We start from the raw sequence: 18,840 nt of genomic DNA, 5'->3' as shown, positions 1-18,840 counted from the left end.
CGCGTAAACCCGTTCCCCGTAGGGAGGAGTCAAGCCGCCGCTTAGAGACGAAGTATGAAGTGTCCTCTTCCACATAGGGCAAGCTAGAATGAACTATCTTACCCAGGACCGCCGAAGCAGCGTGGACCAGGGGAGAACTGAACTTTATACTTCACACCACAGTATTGAGTAATGTGCCCTCTTCCACATAGGGCAAGCTGGAATGTTCCATTTTACCCAGGACGGCCGAAGCGGCGTGGACCAGTGGAGGACTACACAATCATGAGGTTTGATATCGACTTGTGTGTTTCAATAGGATACCGATGGTATGGTTTGAACCGATTTGATTTAGCCATTCTGAAGTCATCACTTGGTTGAAGCGCTGAACTAGGGAGGCATCGTTTACATATATATTGGTTTTCGCATGCTCTACTAGGTTAATGTCATGAGGTTGGCTATCGAGCATGCCCAAGTGATGACTTGATTGTGTGCTTGCTTGAATTCTTCACATTTCATACCATCGGTTAGTTGTCGAATCATTCCTCGATCATAACCTTCGTTCTTGGTTCATGTATGCTCTCTTCCACATAGGGCAAGCTAGAATTAACTATCTTACCCAGGACCGCCGAAGCAGCGTGGACCAGGGGAGAACTATACTTTGTCTTGTATGCCCTCTTCCACATAGGGCAAGCTAGAACTAACTATCTTACCCAGGACCGCCGAAGCAGCGTGGACCAGTGGAGGACTATACTTTGTTCATAACACCACAGTATTGAGTAATGTGCCCTCTTCCACATAGGGCAAGCTAGAATGAACTATCTTACCCAGGACCGCCGGAGCAGTGTGGACCAGTGGAGGACTACACAATCATGAGGTTTGATATCGACTTGTGTGTTTCAATAGGGTACCGATGGTATGTTTTGAACCGATTTGATTTAGCCATTCTGAAATCATCACTTGGTTGAAGCGCTGAACTAGGGAGGGGCATCGTTTACATATATATTGGTTTTCGCATGCTCTACTAGGTTAATGTCATAGGGTTGGCTATCGAGCATGCCCAAGTGATGACTTGATTGTGTGCTTGCTTGAATTCTTCACATTTCATACCATCGGTTAGTTGTCGAATCATTCCTCGATCATAACCTTCGTTCTTGGTTCATGTATGCTCTCTTCCACATAGGGCAAGCTAGAATTAACTATCTTACCCAGGACCGCCGAAGCAGCGTGGACCAGGGGAGAACTATACTTTGTCTTGTATGCCCTCTTCCACATAGGGCAAGCTAGAACTAACTATCTTACCCAGGACCGCCGAAGCAGCGTGGACCAGTGGAGGACTATACTTTGTTCATAACACCACAGTATTGAGTAATGTGCCCTCTTCCACATAGGGCAAGCTAGAATGAACTATCTTACCCAGGACCGCCGGAGCAGTGTGGACCAGTGGAGGACTACACAATCATGAGGTTTGATATCGACTTGTGTGTTTCAATAGGGTACCGATGGTATGTTTTGAACCGATTTGATTTAGCCATTCTGAAGTCATCACTTGGTTGAAGCGCTGAACTAGGGAGGGGCATCGTTTACATATATATTGGTTTTCGCATGCTCTACTAGGTTAATGTCATAGGGTTGGCTATCGAGCATGCCCAAGTGATGACTTGATTGTGTGCTTGCTTGAATTCTTCACATTTCATACCATCGGTTAGTTGTCGAATCATTCCTCGATCATAACCTTCGTTCTTGGTTCATGTATGCTCTCTTCCACATAGGGCAAGCTAGAATTAACTATCTTACCCAGGACCGCCGAAGCAGCGTGGACCAGGGGAGAACTATACTTTGTCTTGTATGCCCTCTTCCACATAGGGCAAGCTAGAATGAACTATCTTACCCAGGACCGCCGGAGCAGCGTGGACCAGTGGAGGACTATACTTTGTTCATTACACCACAGTATTAAGTATGGTGTCCTCTTCCACATAGGGCAAGCTAGAATTAACTATCTTACCCAGGACCGCCGAAGCAGTGTGGACCAGGGGAGGACTATACTTTATACTTCACACACTAGCCAAATTGAAGTCATCACTTGGTTGAAGCACTGAACTAGGGCGAGTCTATCGTTTACTTTGCATTGGGATAATACGCTGCATGCTCTCTTAGGTTAATGTCATGTGATTGGCTATAGAGCATGCCCAAGTGATGACTTTGTTTCAAGCTCAACAGGTAGGGTATTGAGTCCTCTTCCACATAGGGCAAGCTAGAATTAACTATCTTACCCAGGACCGCCGGAGCAGCGTGGACCAGGGGAGAACTATACTTTGTCTTGTATGCCCTCTTCCACATAGGGCAAGCTAGAACTAACTATCTTACCCAGGACCGCCGAAGCAGCGTGGACCAGTGGAGGACTATACTTTGTTCATTACACCACAGTATTAAGTATGGTGTCCTCTTCCACCATAGGGCAAGCTAGAACTAACTATCTTACCCAGGACCGCCGAAGCAGTGTGGACCAGGGGAGGACTATACTTTATACTTCACACACTAGCCATACTGAAGTCATCACTTGGTTGAAGCGCTGAACTACGGCGGGGTAATCGTTTACAGGTTAATATCATATAGCTGCATGCTCATTAGTAGATAATGGAATATTGTATGGCAATATGAGCATGCCCAAGTGATGACTTTGTTTCAAGCTCAACAGGTAGGGTATTGAGTCCTCTTCCACATAGGGCAAGCTAGAATGAACTATCTTACCCAGGACCGCCGGAGCAGCGTGGACCAGTGGAGGACTCTATACTTTATACTTCACACCACAGTATTGAGTACGTCTTGCATAAAGCCCCTAATGAGAACCACGAGGGCTCTCTCAATGTAGAACAGCGAGGGCTCTAGTACCGATTCTCTCGGTACGGCTTGGTCCGTGTTCCTTTATGCTTGTACTCTTAGAAAGTCTCAACCCGGAGGTCTTGACTTTGATTGTCATAGTTGGACTACGACGGGGCATCCGACCATTGCTGATCGAACACCCCTGATTCACCATCTTTCGGGTAGGCGGTACGCGTACCTCCGGACGCGGAAGTCTCAACCCGGAGGTCTTGACTTTGATTGTCATAGTTGGACTACGACGGGGCATCCGACCATTGCTGATCGAACACCCCTGATTCATCATCTTTCGGGTAGGCGGTACGCGTACCTCCGGACGCGGAAGTCTCAACCCGGAGGTCTTGACTTTGATTGTCATAGTTGGACTACGACGGGGTATCCGACTCATCGAATACCCCAGAAGCACACCATCTTTCGGGTAGGCGGTACGCGTACCTCCGGACGCGGAAAGTCTCAACCCGGAGGTCTTGACTTTGGTTGTCATAGTTGGACTATGACGGGGCATCCGACCATTGCTGATCGAACACCCCTGTTACACCATCTTTCGGATAGGCGGTGCGCGACACCACCGACGCGGAAAGTCTCAACCCGGAGGTCTTGACTTTGTATTGTTGGATAGTCCTCTTCCACTATAGGGCAAGCTGGAAATATTCCATTTTACCCAGGACTGCCGAGGCAGCGTGGACCAGGGGAGAACTTCACGGAATCTTCAGGCATCCATGATTGCCATAGTGCGTAAGCCGCCGCTGTGCGCGTCAACTCGTTCCCCGTGAGGAGGAGTCTAGCCGCCGCTAAAAGACGAAGCATTAAGTGTCCTCATTCCACTATAGGGCAAGCTAGAATTAACTATCTTACCCAGGACCGCCGAAGCAGCGTGGACCAGGCGAGGACTATACTTTATACTTCACACCACAGTATTGAGTACGACTTGCATAAAGCCCCTAATGAGAACCACGAGGGCTCTCTCAATGTAGAACCACGAGGGCTCTAGTACCGATTCTCTCGGTACGGCTTGGTCCGTGTTCCTTTATGCTTGTACTCGCGGAAAGTCTCAACCCGGAGGTCTTGACTTTGATTGTCATAGTTGGACTACGACGGGGCATCCGACCATTGCTGACCGAACACCCCTGATTCATCATCTTTCGGATAGGAGGTGCGCCCACCTCCGACGCGGAAGTCTCAACCCGGAGGTTCGGACTTAGAGTTTTTCCCATTTAAAAGTTTTTCTCTTTGCCATACTGAAGTCATCACTTGGTGAACGATTGAACTAGGGCGGGTTAATCGTTTATAGGTATCATGTGGTTTGCATGCTCTCTTAGGTTAAGGTCATGTGGTTGGCTATCGAGCATGCCCAAGTGATGACTTTGTTTCACGCTTGCTTGATTTCTTCATGATTCCCTGTTATATAGTGTAATCATTCGAGAACAGGGAATCTTTGGTTTTGCTCAACAGGTATTGGATGTCAACTTGGTATCTAGATCGCATTAAGTCTCAACCCGCAGGTTCGGACTTCTGTTTATTTGGCCAATGTATGTATAAGGCAACTTGTGCCTAAGTCTCAACCCGCAGGTTCGGACTTGTGTATTTGTTCGAAGTTATATATAAGGCAACTTGTGCCTAAGTCTCAACCCGCAGGTTCGGACTTCATAGTGTTTCGTCAATGTTCATATGGCAACTTGTGCCGAAGTCTCAACCCGCAGGTTCGGACTTCTAACGTGTTTCGTCATCTATCATATGGCAACTTGTGCCTAAGTCTCAACCCGCAGGTTCGGACTTGTGTATTTGTTCGAAGTTTTATATAAGGCAACTTGTGCCTGAGTCTCAACCCGCAGGTTCGGACTTCTATAGTGTTTCGTCAATTATCATATGGCAACTTGTGCCGAAGTCTCAACCCGCAGGTTCGGACTTCTATAGTGTTTCGTCAATTATCATATGGCAACTTGTGCCGAAGTCTCAACCCGCAGGTTCGGACTTCTGGAAGGATCACTTGGCCACTAATGATCCTTCCGCAGGTTCACCTACGGAAACCTTGTTACGACTTTTACTTCCTCTAAATCATCAAGTTCGGTCAACTTCGATAAAGCAGACGCGGTTCACGAGGATCCAGCGAACGATCATCTCCAAAGACCTCACTAAATAATCCATCGGTAGTAGCGACGGGCGGTGTGTACAAAGGGCAGGGACGTATTCAACGCTGGCTGATGACCAGCACTTACTAGAAGTTCCGAGTTCATATGGACCATTGCAATCCATAATCCCTACTAAGTGAGTATTTGAGTGATTTCCCGTTCCTCTCGGAATAGGAGACACGCTGCTACCCACATTGTAGCACGCGTGTAGCCCAGAACATCTAAGGGCATCACGGACCTGTTATCGCTCGATCTCATTTTGCTAAACACAAATTGTCCTGCTAAGCAGCGTACCGTAAGTGCACTTGCGCACACGAACAGCGAAGGTGTCAGGTCATACTCCACCGAAAGGTCCTAACCCGTTCCAATCGGCATCGACGCATTAACGCTGACTGCGTTCTAGTTAGCATATGTGAGTCACGTTCGTTATCGGAATTAACCAGACAAATCAATCCACGAACTAAGAACGGCCATGCACCACTACCCTTAAATTTGAGAAAGAGCTATTAATCTGTCTCACCTCCATAAGTTCGGACCTGGTAAGTTTTCCCGTGTTGAGTCAAATTGAACCGCAAGCTCCATTTCATTGTGGTGCCCTTCCGTCAATTCCTTTAAGTTTCAACTTTGCAACCATACTTCCCCCGGAACCTGACTTTGGTTTCCCGGAAGCTACTGAGAGCACCTGGTTGTAGCGTCTCCCAATTGCTAGTTGGCATCGTTTACGGTTAGAACTAGGGCGGTATCTAATCGCCTTCGATCCTCTAACTTTCGTTCTTGATTAAAGAAAGCATCCTTGACAAATGCCTTCGCTTTAGTTAGTCTTACGACGGTCTACGAATTTCACCTCTCGCGCCGTAATACTAGTGTCCCCAACTACTTCTGTTAATCATTACCTCCGGTCTGAGTACAAACCAATGAAAGATTAGACCAAGGTCGTATTCCATTATTCCATGCAAGATTATTCTAGGGCGTTTGGGCACCCTGCTTTAAGCACTCTAATTTGTTCAAGGTAAACGTGAGCGGTCGAGCTCTATGTTACACTTGCACCCGTTGAAGGGCACACCATGACACAGACTTGGTGCCCTACCACACCATTGAGTCGCAACCAGATTCCGACTTGGCCCACCGACCACGGGTTGACCGGGTCGGCGGAGCCGGACTGTGTTGGACAAGTATCAACTTCGAACGTTTTAACCGCAACAATTTTAATATACGCTAGTGGAGCTGGAATTACCGCGGCTGCTGGCACCAGACTTGCCCTCCACTTGATCCTCGTAGAAGGATTTATGCTCTACTCATTCCAATTATGAAACATCATTAAAGAGTTTCATATTGTTATTTCTCGTCACTACCTCCCCGTCCCGGGATTGGGTAATTTACGCGCCTGCTGCCTTCCTTGGATGTGGTAGCCATTTCTCAGGCTCCCTCTCCGGAATCGAACCCTGATTCCCCGTTACCCGTTGCAACCATGGTAGTCCTCTATACTACCATCCATAGTTGATAGGGCAGATATTTGCGAGATCTGTCGTCGGTGCGAGACCATACGATCAGCATCATTATCCAGACTTCAACTCAATGACACGGAGAACCCGCGATTGGTTTGACTAATAAGTGCACCAGTTCCCGCGAGGGTCCTGGCATGTTGCATGTATTAGCTCTAGATTTTCCACAGTTATCCAAGTAACTAGGTTGATGATCTCGTAAATTATAGCTGTTATACTGAGCCTTATGCGGTTTCACATTAAATCTGTTTGTACTTAGACATGCATGGCTTAACCTTTGAGACGAGCGTATATTACTGGTAGGATCAACCAGAATTCCGACTTTGCGTTCGAATGTTCATTGTCCCATTGCACCCGGAGGAGCAAACACCACGTTCTATATGTTGTCAAGTCCGGTAGCACACGGGAGGCGAGCCCCCGTGCGAACCTCATTGCCCTCGTATCACACACACCCGATGCACCGGACAGGCACTTGAGCGGCATTCGACTCCGCTAAGCGCACGTGCGCCCGATTGTGCATGCGCTGACGGGGCCTTCATACCCCTACCACAGCGACCTTATGCCAAACTTCCATGAATACTTAGGTGAGCTGACAAGGGCCTTCATTTCCCTACCATCAACTAAAGGACACGCTAGGCGCGTCCGATCATTGCAACTGCGGGGCTTTCATACCCCAATCACCACAGTACGCAATTCACCAGAGTTTAATCACAACCCCCCCGGACATGGCACACTATTAACTTGCAACAAAACTTAGTGTGTGCCGGGCACATCGGTTCCACAAAATCATTCCCGATGTACCCCAATTGGGGTTGCGAACGCATTCACGGTCCTCTGACACACCCAACCAAGCGTGGATACTACATACCTCAAACACCCAGTACACTAACAGACAAATCAATATATGGTTGCTTTCCCCCAGACATTTGCCAATCACTTGGCACCCGGACGGGAACTCGCTCCTGATTGCGCCAATGCCACCCATTTGCCAAGAGCGAGTTCTGTATGTAGATTTCATTTGGAAAGACAACCGTGTACTGGATATTCTATCCGACGATTACAGATGACGAGTACGAGACTCGACTACACTCACGGATAATACATTTTGGGTCGAGATTGCTTTCGGGGTTTTCGATTGGTCTTGCGCTTGTAAACGTATAACTTTGACTTGTGGTAACCTCGGTATGTTAGTCGATCACGTGGTTGTGAACTGGGTACGGGTGGGCAATCTGTTCACTTGCACTCTGGGTAGGAATATGGTGAGCGCTATAGGTTAAAGATCATGGTATGGTTCCATCGTGATGACTTTCGCTAGATAGTAGGATGTTTGGATAGTTATAACGTTTTTGGCCATTTGTTCATAGTGTTCGGTTCATTGAGGAATTCGATTGGTCTTTGCTTCACACACGTGGTCGATCACTTGGATGTGAACTAGGGTGAGAATAAGGTGTTCACTAGTGCTCTTAGGTTTTGGATCAGTACTGAGCACTTGATTGGTTTCGCATAATATGTATCCATAGTGATGACTCTTTCCAGCTTAAGATTTCGTTACCAGTTTCGAATCCTCCCCACGTTCGCTTTTACTTGGTTAGGTTTTCGAGTGTAGATTTGAAAGCAATCTCATGTATGTATCCCATCTGATATAAGCCACTGACAGTTCATGTCACCTCGTTCAACTCTCGCTGGGTCACAGAAGTATGTTACTGCGCCCATTATCCCTACTCGGATAGGTTCGGTTCGTTCGTTTTATACTACGGTGAGTAAACTCAATTTGTGCATCGCATAGCCATGGAAAGCAAGCTTTCGCGGGCCTCTTCGACTGTTTTGATACGAGCTGTGCCCGTGATGCTTGTCATCCCAGGATACTAGACCCCTTTGGACGACCGCATGACCATCAGAAAGTAAATTCCACGTTCGATTTGGGGTGTGAACCCCGAACATAAAGTCTTTGTGTAGAACCACGAGGGCTCTATAGTACCGATTCTCTCGGTACGCTTGGTCCGTGTTCCTTTATGTTCGTACTCTTGTGAATAAGATTCACGTTCGTTTTGGGATATTTGCTACTGTCACCGTTTGAGTACTATGGGGCTTGAACCCCTAACATAAAGTCTTTGTGTAGAACCACGAGGGTTCTATAGTACCGATTCTCTCGGTACGCTTGGTCCGTGTTCCTTTATGTTCGTACTCTTGTGTGTATAATATTCATGTTCGGTTTGGGATATTTGCTACTTTCACCAGGGTCCCGTTCTTCATACAAGTCTGCCTTGCTAATGTGGTAACTTTATAGTGTAGTTCTGACATCCCAATTTTGGGACTTAGCCGATTTTTCGTATATTTCCATATGACCCATAGGGTCCCTTTCTTCATACAAGCTTGCCTAGGGCGATCGGTCAAAACTTGTCTTACTATTCGATTGGTCTTCGCACTTTCACCCTAGGCAGTTCGCCTAGGTCTGTCTTCTTGAGGAGGCCAAAACCCGAAATAAGGAGGTTCGGCCGACCCTGAAACCTCCCCTGTCTGAACTACACTAACCCGATTTTTCAGGGTCCTCAGCGCCATACAACTTTGCCTAGGTCACTTGTACTCTTGACTTAGGCCATCCGACTTGGTCCGTGTTTCTTCCTAGGGTTCACCTAGGTACTTTGCCTTGCTTGATGTGGTAACTTTTTAGTGTAGTTCAGACATCCTAATTTTGGGACTTAGCCGATTTTTCATGTATTGCCATATGACCCATAGGGTCCCTTTCTTCATACAAGCTTGCCTAGGGCGATCGGTCAAAACTTGTCTTACTATTCGATTGGTCTTCGCACTTTCACCCTAGGCAGTTCGCCTAGGTCTGTCTTCTTGAGGAGGCCAAAACCCGAAATAAGGAGGTCCAGCCGACCCTGAAACCTCCCCTGTCTTAAATACACTAACCCGATTTTTCATGGTCCTTAGCGCCATACAACTTTGCCTAAGTCACTTGTACTCTTGACTTAGGCCATCTGACTTGGTCCGTGTTTCTTCCTAGGGTTCACCTAGGTACTTTGCCTTGCTTGATGTGGTAACTTTTTAGTGTAGTTCAGACATCCCAATTTCGGGACTTAGCCGATTTTTCGTATATTTCCATATGACCCATAGGGTCCCTTTCTTCATACAAGCTTGCCTAGGGCGATCGGTCAAAACTTGTCTTACTATTCGATTGGTCTTCGCACTTTCACCCTAGGCAGTTTGCCTAGGTCTGTCTTCTTGAGGAGGCCAAAACCCGAAATAAGGAGGTTCAGCCGACCCAGAAACCTCCCCTGTCTAAACTACACTAACCAGATTTTTCAGGGTCCTCACCGTCATACAACTTTGCCTAGGTCACTTGTTCTCTTGACTTAGGCCATCTGACTTGGTCCGTGTTTCTTGCTAGGGTTCACCTAGGTACTTTGCCTTGCTTGATGTGGTAACTTTTTAGTGTAGTTCAGACATCCCAATTTTGGGACTTAGCCGATTTTTCATGTATTTCCATATGACCCATAGGGTCCCTTTCTTCATACAAGCTTGCCTAGGGCGATCGGTCAAAACTTGTCTTACTATTCGATTGGTCTTCGCACTTTCACCCTAGGCAGTTTGCCTAGGTGTAGCTTCTTGAGGAGGTCAAAACCCAAAATAAGGAGGTTCAGCCGACCCAAAAACCTCCCCTGTCTAAACTACACTAACCAGATTTTTCAGGGTCCTCACCGTCATACAACTTTGCCTAGGTCACTTGCACTCTTGACTTAGGCCATCTGACTTGGTCCGTGTTTCTTCCTAGGGTTCACCTAGGTACTTTGCCTTGCTTGATGTGGTAACTTTTTAGTGTAGTTCAGACATCCCAATTTTGGGACTTAACCGATTTTTCATGGATTTTCCATATGACCCATAGGGTCCCTTTCTTCATACAAGCTTGCCTAGGGCGATCGGTCAAAACTTGTCTTACTATTCGATTGGTCTTCGCACTTTCACCCTAGGCAGTTTGCCTAGGTGTAGCTTCTTGAGGAGGTCAAAACCCAAAATAAGGAGGTTCAGCCGACCCAAAAACCTCCCCTGTCTGAACTACACTAACCCGATTTTTCAGGGTCCTCAGCGCCATACAACTTTGCCTAGGTCACTTGTACTCTTGACTTAGGCCATCTGACTTGGTCCGTGTTTCTTCTTAGGGTTCACCTAGGTACTTTGCCTTGCTTGATGTGGTAACTTTTTAGTGTAGTTCAGACATCCCAATTTTGGGACTTAGCCGATTTTTCATGTATTTCCATATGACCCATAGGGTCCCTTTCTTCATACAAGCTTGCCTAGGGCGATCGGTCAAAACTTGTCTTACTATTCGATTGGTCTTCGCACTTTCACCCTAGGCAGTTTGCCTAGGTGTAGCTTCTTGAGGAGGTCAAAACCCAAAATAAGGAGGTTCAGCCGACCCAAAAACCTCCCCTGTCTAAACTACACTAACCAGATTTTTCAGGGTCCTCACCGTCATACAACTTTGCCTAGGTCACTTGCACTCTTGACTTAGGCCATCTGACTTGGTCCGTGTTTCTTCCTAGGGTTCACCTAGGTACTTTGCCTTGCTTGATGTGGTAACTTTTTAGTGTAGTTCTGACATCCCAATTTTGGGACTTAGCCGATTTTTCATGTATTTCCATATGACCCTTAGGGTCCCTTTCTTCATACAAGCTTGCCTAGGGCGATCGGTCAAAACTTGTCTTACTATTCGATTGGTCTTCGCACTTTCACCCTAGGCAGTTTGCCTAGGTGTAGCTTCTTGATGAGGCCAAAACCCAAAATAAGGGGGTTCGGCCGACCCAAAAACCTACCCTGTCTAAACTACACTAACCAGATTTTTCAGGGTCCTCAGCGCCATACAACTTTGCCTAGGTCACTTGTTCTCTTGACTTAGGCCATCTGACTTGGTCCGTGTTTCTTCCTAGGGTTCACCTAGGTACTTTGCCTTGCTTGGTGTGGTAACTTTTTAGTGTAGTTCTGACATCCTCATTTTGGGACTTAGCCGATTTTTCGTAAAATGCCATATGACCCATATGGGTCCTTTCCTTCATATAAGTTTGCCTTGCTTGGTGTGGTAACATTTGAGTGTAGTTCTGACATCATCATTTTGGGACTTAGCCGATTTTTCGTCAAATACCATATGACCCATATGGGTCCTTTCCTTCATATAAGTTTGCCTTGCTTGGTGTGGTAACATTTGAGTGTAGTTCTGACATCCCCATTTTGGGACTTAGCCGATTTTTCGTAAAATACCATATGACCCATCAGGGTCCTTTGCTTCATATAAGTTTGCCTTGCTTGGTGTGGTAACATTTGAGTGTAGTTCTGACATCCCCATTTTGGGACTTAGCCGATTTTTCGTAAAATACCATATGACCCATCAGGGTCCTTGCCTTCATATAAGTTTGCCTTGCTTGGTGTGGTAACATTTGAGTGTAGTTCTGACATCCCCATTTTGGGACTTAGCCGATTTTTCGTAAAATACCATTTGACCCATCAGGGTCCTTTGCTTCATATAAGTTTGCCTTGCTTGATGTGGTAACTTTTTAGTGTAGTTCAGACATCCCCATTTTTTGACTTAGCCGATTTTTCGTAAAATACCATATGACCCATCAGGGTCCTTGCCTTCATATAAGTTTGCCTTGCTTGGTGTGGTAACATTTGAGTGTAGTTCTGACATCCCCATTTTGGGACTTAGCCGATTTTTCGTAAAATACCATATGACCCATATGGGTCCTTTGCTTCATATAAGTTTGCCTTGCTTGGTGTGGTAACATTTGAGTGTAGTTCTGACATCCCCATTTTGGGACTTAGCCGATTTTTCAATCAATACCATATGACCCATCAGGGTCCTTTGCTTCATATAAGTTTGCCTTGCTTGGTGTGGTAACATTTGAGTGTAGTTCTGACATCCCCATTTTGGGACTTAGCCGATTTTTCAATCAATACCATATGACCCATCAGGGTCCTTTGCTTCATATAAGTTTGCCTTGCTTGGTGTGGTAACATTTGAGTGTAGTTCTGACATCCCCATTTTGGGACTTAGCCGATTTTTCGTAAAATACCATATGACCCATCAGGGTCCTTGCCTTCATATAAGTTTGCCTTGCTTGGTGTGGTAACATTTGAGTGTAGTTCTGACATCCCCATTTTGGGACTTAGCCGATTTTTCAATCAATACCATATGACCCATCAGGGTCCTTTCCTTCATATAAGTTTGCCTTGCTTGGTGTGGTAACATTTGAGTGTAGTTCTGACATCCCCATTTTGGGACTTAGCCGATTTTTCGTAAAATACCATATGACTTATCAGGGTCCTTTCCTTCATATAAGTTTGCCTTGCTTGGTGTGGTAACATTTGAGTGTAGTTCTGACATCCCCATTTTGGGACTTAGCCGATTTTTCGTAAAATACCATATGACCCATCAGGGTCCTTTCCTTCATATAAGTTTGCCTTGCTTGGTGTGGTAACATTTGAGTGTAGTTCTGACATCCCCATTTTGGGACTTAGCCGATTTTTCGTAAAATACCATATGACCCATCAGGGTCCTTTCCTTCATATAAGTTTGCCTTGCTTGGTGTGGTAACATTTGAGTGTAGTTCTGACATCCCCATTTTGGGACTTAGCCGATTTTTCGTAAAATACCATATGACCCATCAGGGTCCTTTGCTTCATATAAGTTTGCCTTGCTTGGTGTGGTAACATTTGAGTGTAGTTCTGACATCCCCATTTTGGGACTTAGCCGATTTTTCGTAAAATACCATATGACCCATCAGGGTCCTTTGCTTCATATAAGTTTGCCTTGCTTGGTGTGGTAACATTTGAGTGTAGTTCTGACATCCCCATTTTGGGACTTAGCCGATTTTTCGATCAATACCATATGACCCATCAGGGTCCTTTGCTTCATATAAGTTTGCCTTGCTTGATGTGGTAACACATGAGTGTAGTTCTGACATCCCCATTTTGGGACTTAGCCGATTTTTCGATCCATCCCATATGACCCATCAGGGTCCTTTTTCTTCATATAAGTTTCCCAAGACTTAGTGCTTTTTACCTTTGGACACCAATATCACCCTTACGGGTTTCTTTGATCTTCTCACTTTGTATTGGCCAAATGTAGGTCTTGCCATGCCAAACATATAATTGTTCTACACCAAGTCTCTATCTCGTACCGCCAGCTCGGTACATTCGATTAACCTGCCCTTAAGGCACCCGGGACTTAGCCATTTTTTCACATTTTTCATGATTTTGAGGCAACTTTTCTCGACTTTGTCACCTTATATCACCAAGATCCTTTCCCTTTAGCGCTTCACTCTGTTCGTATGATATTTAGCGCTGACTATCACCTTTCTGTCGCTGAGCTCAACTTCTTATTCGGTGCCATAGAGCCAGAGATATTTGGTGTATGCTGTTATAAGGGAAGTTTGTCACTTTTTCAAAGGCCCACTTTGGGACGCCCATATCTCACCTTCAGGTATCTTCGATCTTCTTGTCGTCTATGGACGAAACTTAGGCCTTGTCTTGGCCAACTTATAAATGTTCTACGGCCAAGCCGTATCTCTTACCGCCAGCCCGGTATTCATGGACTTAGTTGGATTTTCGCCTCTCGTGGTAACAATTTCAGACTTTGACTCACAATAACACCCAAACGGTCACATGCTAGCGCTTTGCTTGGAAGGAATTATAGTTAGCGCTACCTTTTCTCTTTCCATCGATACCTTGTTCGTTCCATTCCATGCCATACAGCCGAAGTTATGATGTTTCCCGTTTTCCATATCATGTGGAGCTTATGCTCTGGGAAAACCATCTAACACCTGTACCACCCTTTTGGGTACCACCGATCTCGTCACTATGTTCGGGCCAAATATAGGTTATAACATGCCCAACATATAATTGTTCTACACCAAGTCTCTATCTCTTACCGCCTGCTCGGTATTTTACTCGTAAGTCCAAATTTCACAACTTGTACTTTTTGGCCCAATGTACTCGAGTTTCAATTTTGGTAACATTTTTCGACTTTGACACTTAATAACTTCCAAATCATGCTAGTTAGCGCTTTGCTTTCTTCTAGTCGTATCTAGCGCTGGGTGTTACCTTTCCAAAACATATCCTAGCTTAACAATCCATGCCATACAGCCGGAGCTATACGGTGCACAAGTCAAATCCATTTTAGCCATGTTTCATTTTTGCCAATTTTTGACCACTCGTATCACCCTTCCAGAGTGGTCCGATCTTCTCGCTTTCTATGGACGACTTTTAGGTCTCGTAGAGGCAAACTTATAAGTATTCTACGTCAACCCGCTATCTCTTACCGCTTGCTCGGTATTCTTGGTCTTGTGTGATTTTTGGCCATTTTGGTATTATTTTTCCACTTTGTCGCTTAATAACTCAGTTTTGCTCAACACTTAGCGCTTCGGTTGTTTGGGATTATAGTTAGCGCTCGGTTCGACCTTTCCAACACTGATCTAAGCTTGTCGATCCGTTCCATACAGCCTGAGTTATTCGCGATACCGTGTTTCAACCCATTTCTCAAGTCTCGTTTTGGTCCAACTTTGAACCAGCCATATCACCCTGATGGGTACCTCCGATCTTCTCGCTCTATATTGGCCAAAGTTAGGTCTTGTGGTAACGTACTTATGATTGTTCTACGCCGTGTTCGTAGCTCTTATCGTTCGCCCGCTATTTTCGATCATAAGGTGAATTTTCGCCTCTAAACCACCATTTTTCACCTTTGCCCTCTAATATGACCGACTTGCTCAACACCTAGCGCTTCGCTTGGTAGGACACATAGCTAGCGCTCGTCAAGACCTTTCCAACGCATATCCAAGCTTTCCGATCCGAGCCATACAGCCTGAGCTATAGGCGATACCGTTTTTCCCATTTTCTTGGTCACACGCACTTTAGGGTACCCCTTTTTGCCTTTGACCCTTAATACCTCCTCCGGGTCACTAGTAGGCGCTCAGCTTGGTAGGAAACATAGCTAGAGCAGGCCTTCACCTTTCCAAAACTGCCGAAAGTGTACCGATCCGACATCTAGAACCAAAGTTATGGTCATTCCCATCATGCTCTACTTTCATGGTCAACCTCCACCAAGCACACCTAGGTTGGACCAACTTTCACCAACTCATCTCGAACCCCAAATTTGCTTCGACCTACTAGGTTTCCCTAGTAAAGTGGTCAAAACATCCATTACAACACGACTGGTCTTTCTGGTGGTCGACCTAGGCGACTTTGTTCGACGACCACCACCCCATGGAACTAAAAGACGTCCCTTGATACGGACCACCGATACATTTTCCGGCCTGTCTAAACTACACTCATCGAAATTTTTTTGGGTCCCCACCGTCATACAAGTTTGCCTAGGTCAAGTTTTTCTTCCGGATCGGCCGCGGACCTCACTTTTCATTATCTAGGGAGGCCATAGGGCCCCAAAAGGGGTTTTTTAAAATTTTCGACACTTTCGACTTTGGTCGGATTTTTTCCGATTTTGGTCCGACCTAGGGACTTGGTGGTCCAAGGAGCCTCGGGACCAAACTTTTTTCTCAGGGGTCCCTACCTCCATACAACTTTGCCTAGGTCAATTTTTTGTTCCAAATCGACCGCGGATTTCACTTTTCAATATCTGGGGCTCGTGTAGAGTCCGAATATGAGGTTTTCTCATTTTTCGACATTTTCGACTTTTTTCGACTTTTTTCGGGTTTTTCGACCTAGGGGTCCGCCGAACAAATTTTGGGTCAAAAATTTTTATTGAACTAGTCGAAAGTACGCAAAAAGATAAGACTTTTCGCCGAAGACACCATGCCCCGGAACCGACTCCTTCCCCTTCAAAATTGGGGACAAACGTGATTTTTGAAACTTTTCCTTAGGGAGCCCAAGACTTAGAAAATTTTCAAATTCTCGATTTTTCGATTGCGAGCTAGCGCTTTGCGGTCTTCGGCAATGTTGTAGATCTCGACGAGATAAGACTTTTTGGTCAAGGGACATTTTGCCCTCCGACCCCTCCTTCCCCCCGCAAATCGCCCCCCAAAGTGCAATTTTTGCATTTTCACCTCTTTGCACGCACTGTTCGGCCCAAATGGCCACTTTCTATGGGTCTGAGCGCTTTGCGGTCTTCGGCAAACTTTTAGAGCGTACCAAGTCCTAATTATAATTCTTCTACACCACCTTCGTACCTCTTCATCCCTGGCCGCTATTCGCGTACCAAGGTAATTTTTGTTCATTTTGTCAACATTTTTCATCTTTGACTGCTTATATCGGCCTTGCCATGAACCGATAGCGCTTCGCTGTGTTCTAACGTAAGTTAGTACTGCTCAATACCTTTCTAAATCATGTCTTAGATTGTCATTTGCTTGCATACAGCCGGAGCTATGAGCGATACCGTAAAAAGTACCGAAACTTGGAAAAATCCTTTGATCGCCCATATCCCCCCTTTGGGGGCCAGATATCGAAAAAAGTTCTGATTCAAAAAGTTGCGCATTAACGTGTTCTAGTTATGCCTAGAACATTTCACTTCGCTAGCTGGCCTGCAACTTAGCCGTAATTGGGATTTTAGGGTGTTCTTGGAGGGCCCATTTCCTGCGACTTGGTATCTTTTGGGCCCAATGTTTCTCTAATATCTCCACCAGTTTTCCAGATAGCCTTTTCAAACTTTCAGGGTGCCTAGAACACCTCAAGACCTTTCCAACGCTATGCCGTTTGCCTCGCTCGGACATCTACAGCCAAAGTTATTCGAGGTACACGGTACCTTACCCTGTTTTCTCAGTACTTGGTCGAAAATTTCGATCAGCCATATGACCGACTTGGACAACCCTGAGCGGGTTGGCCCCATATAACTAAACTTTCGTCTCGTGGAGGCAAACTTATAAATATTCCACGTCAACTCGCTATCTCGTACCGCCTTGACGGTATACTTGGTCCAAGGGCCATTTCCAGCGACTTGGTCGCAATTTCGCTCTAAGTTTCGCTAATACCTTCGTCCGTGGACATGGTGATTTTTTGTTCGTATTTTTCCTTGATAGTCCCACTCAAGACTATTCCATACCAGAGCCAAGCGTCCCGCTAAGTGCCATACAGCCTGAGCAGTAATTCATGAAAGGTACCTCTACCAGTTTTTGCCATACTTGGGTACAAACTTTGGATCGCCCATATCTCCACTTTGGAGGCCAGCCAGCACCTTGGCCTCATATACTTTTTTGTTGGTCATACCATGCACCAAATATAATTGTTCTACGCCAACTTGCTATCTCTTCTGAAACTTGCCGTTATTCTTGGTCCAAGTCCCATTTCATTCGTTTTTGGACCCATTTTGCTATATGTTTCACTAATAGCTTCGGCCATGGACAAGCTGATTTTCTATTTGTATTTTTCCTTGATAGTCCGACTCAAGACCATTCCAAAACACACCGCAGCTTGTCGCTCGGTGGCAAACTGACCGAGTTATAATTCATGAAAGGTACCTCAACTTGGTACACCACGTGGTCGGCCCAAACCATAAACCGACCAAACGACCGACTTGGAGCACCCTGACCGGGTTGGCCCCATATAATGAAAGTTGCGTCTCTACACGCCCAACTTATGAATATTCTACGCCAAGTCGCTATCTCTTACCGGTAAGCCGGTATTCACCTTCCAAGGGGGATTTTGGTCAAGTGCCATTTCCTGCGACTTGGTCCCCGAATTGGACCATCATCACCTAATATCTCCGTGGTCTTTCAACTCAGCCTCATAAAACTTTCAGGGTAGATAGGTCTCCCCAAGACCTTTCCAACGGTGAGCCGTTTGCCTCGCTCGGCCATCTACAGCCGAAGTTATTAATGGTACTTGGTACCTTACCCTGTTTTTTCCATACTTGTTCGTACTTGGGTACAAACTTTGGATCGCCCATATCTCCACTTTGGAGGCCAGCTAGCACCTTGGCCCCATATACTTTTTTGTTGGTCATGCCATGCACCAAATATAATTGTTCTACGCCAACTTGCTATCTCTTCTCCAACTTGCCGTTATTCTTGGTCCAATTCCCATTTCATTCGTTTTTGGACCCATTTTGCTATATGTTTCACTAATAGCTTCGGCCATGGACAAGCTGATTTTCGATTGGTATTTTTCCTTGATAGTACCACTCAAGACCATTCCAAAACACACCGCAGCTTGTCGCTCGGTGGCAAACTGACCAAGTTATAATTCATGAAAGGTACCTCAACTTGGCACACCACGTGGTCGGCCCAAACCATAAACCAACCAAACGACCGACTTGGAGCACCCTGACCGGGTTGGCCCCATATAATAAAAGTTGCGTCTCTACACGCCCAACTTATGAATATTCTACGCCAAGTCGCTATCTCTTACCG

The sequence above is a fragment of the Anopheles ziemanni genome (assembly GCF_943734765.1).
Source record: "Anopheles ziemanni chromosome X unlocalized genomic scaffold, idAnoZiCoDA_A2_x.2 X_unloc_64, whole genome shotgun sequence".
In the NCBI taxonomy this organism is placed as follows: domain Eukaryota; kingdom Metazoa; phylum Arthropoda; class Insecta; order Diptera; family Culicidae; genus Anopheles; species Anopheles ziemanni.
This window is presented reverse-complemented; position numbering follows the sequence as displayed.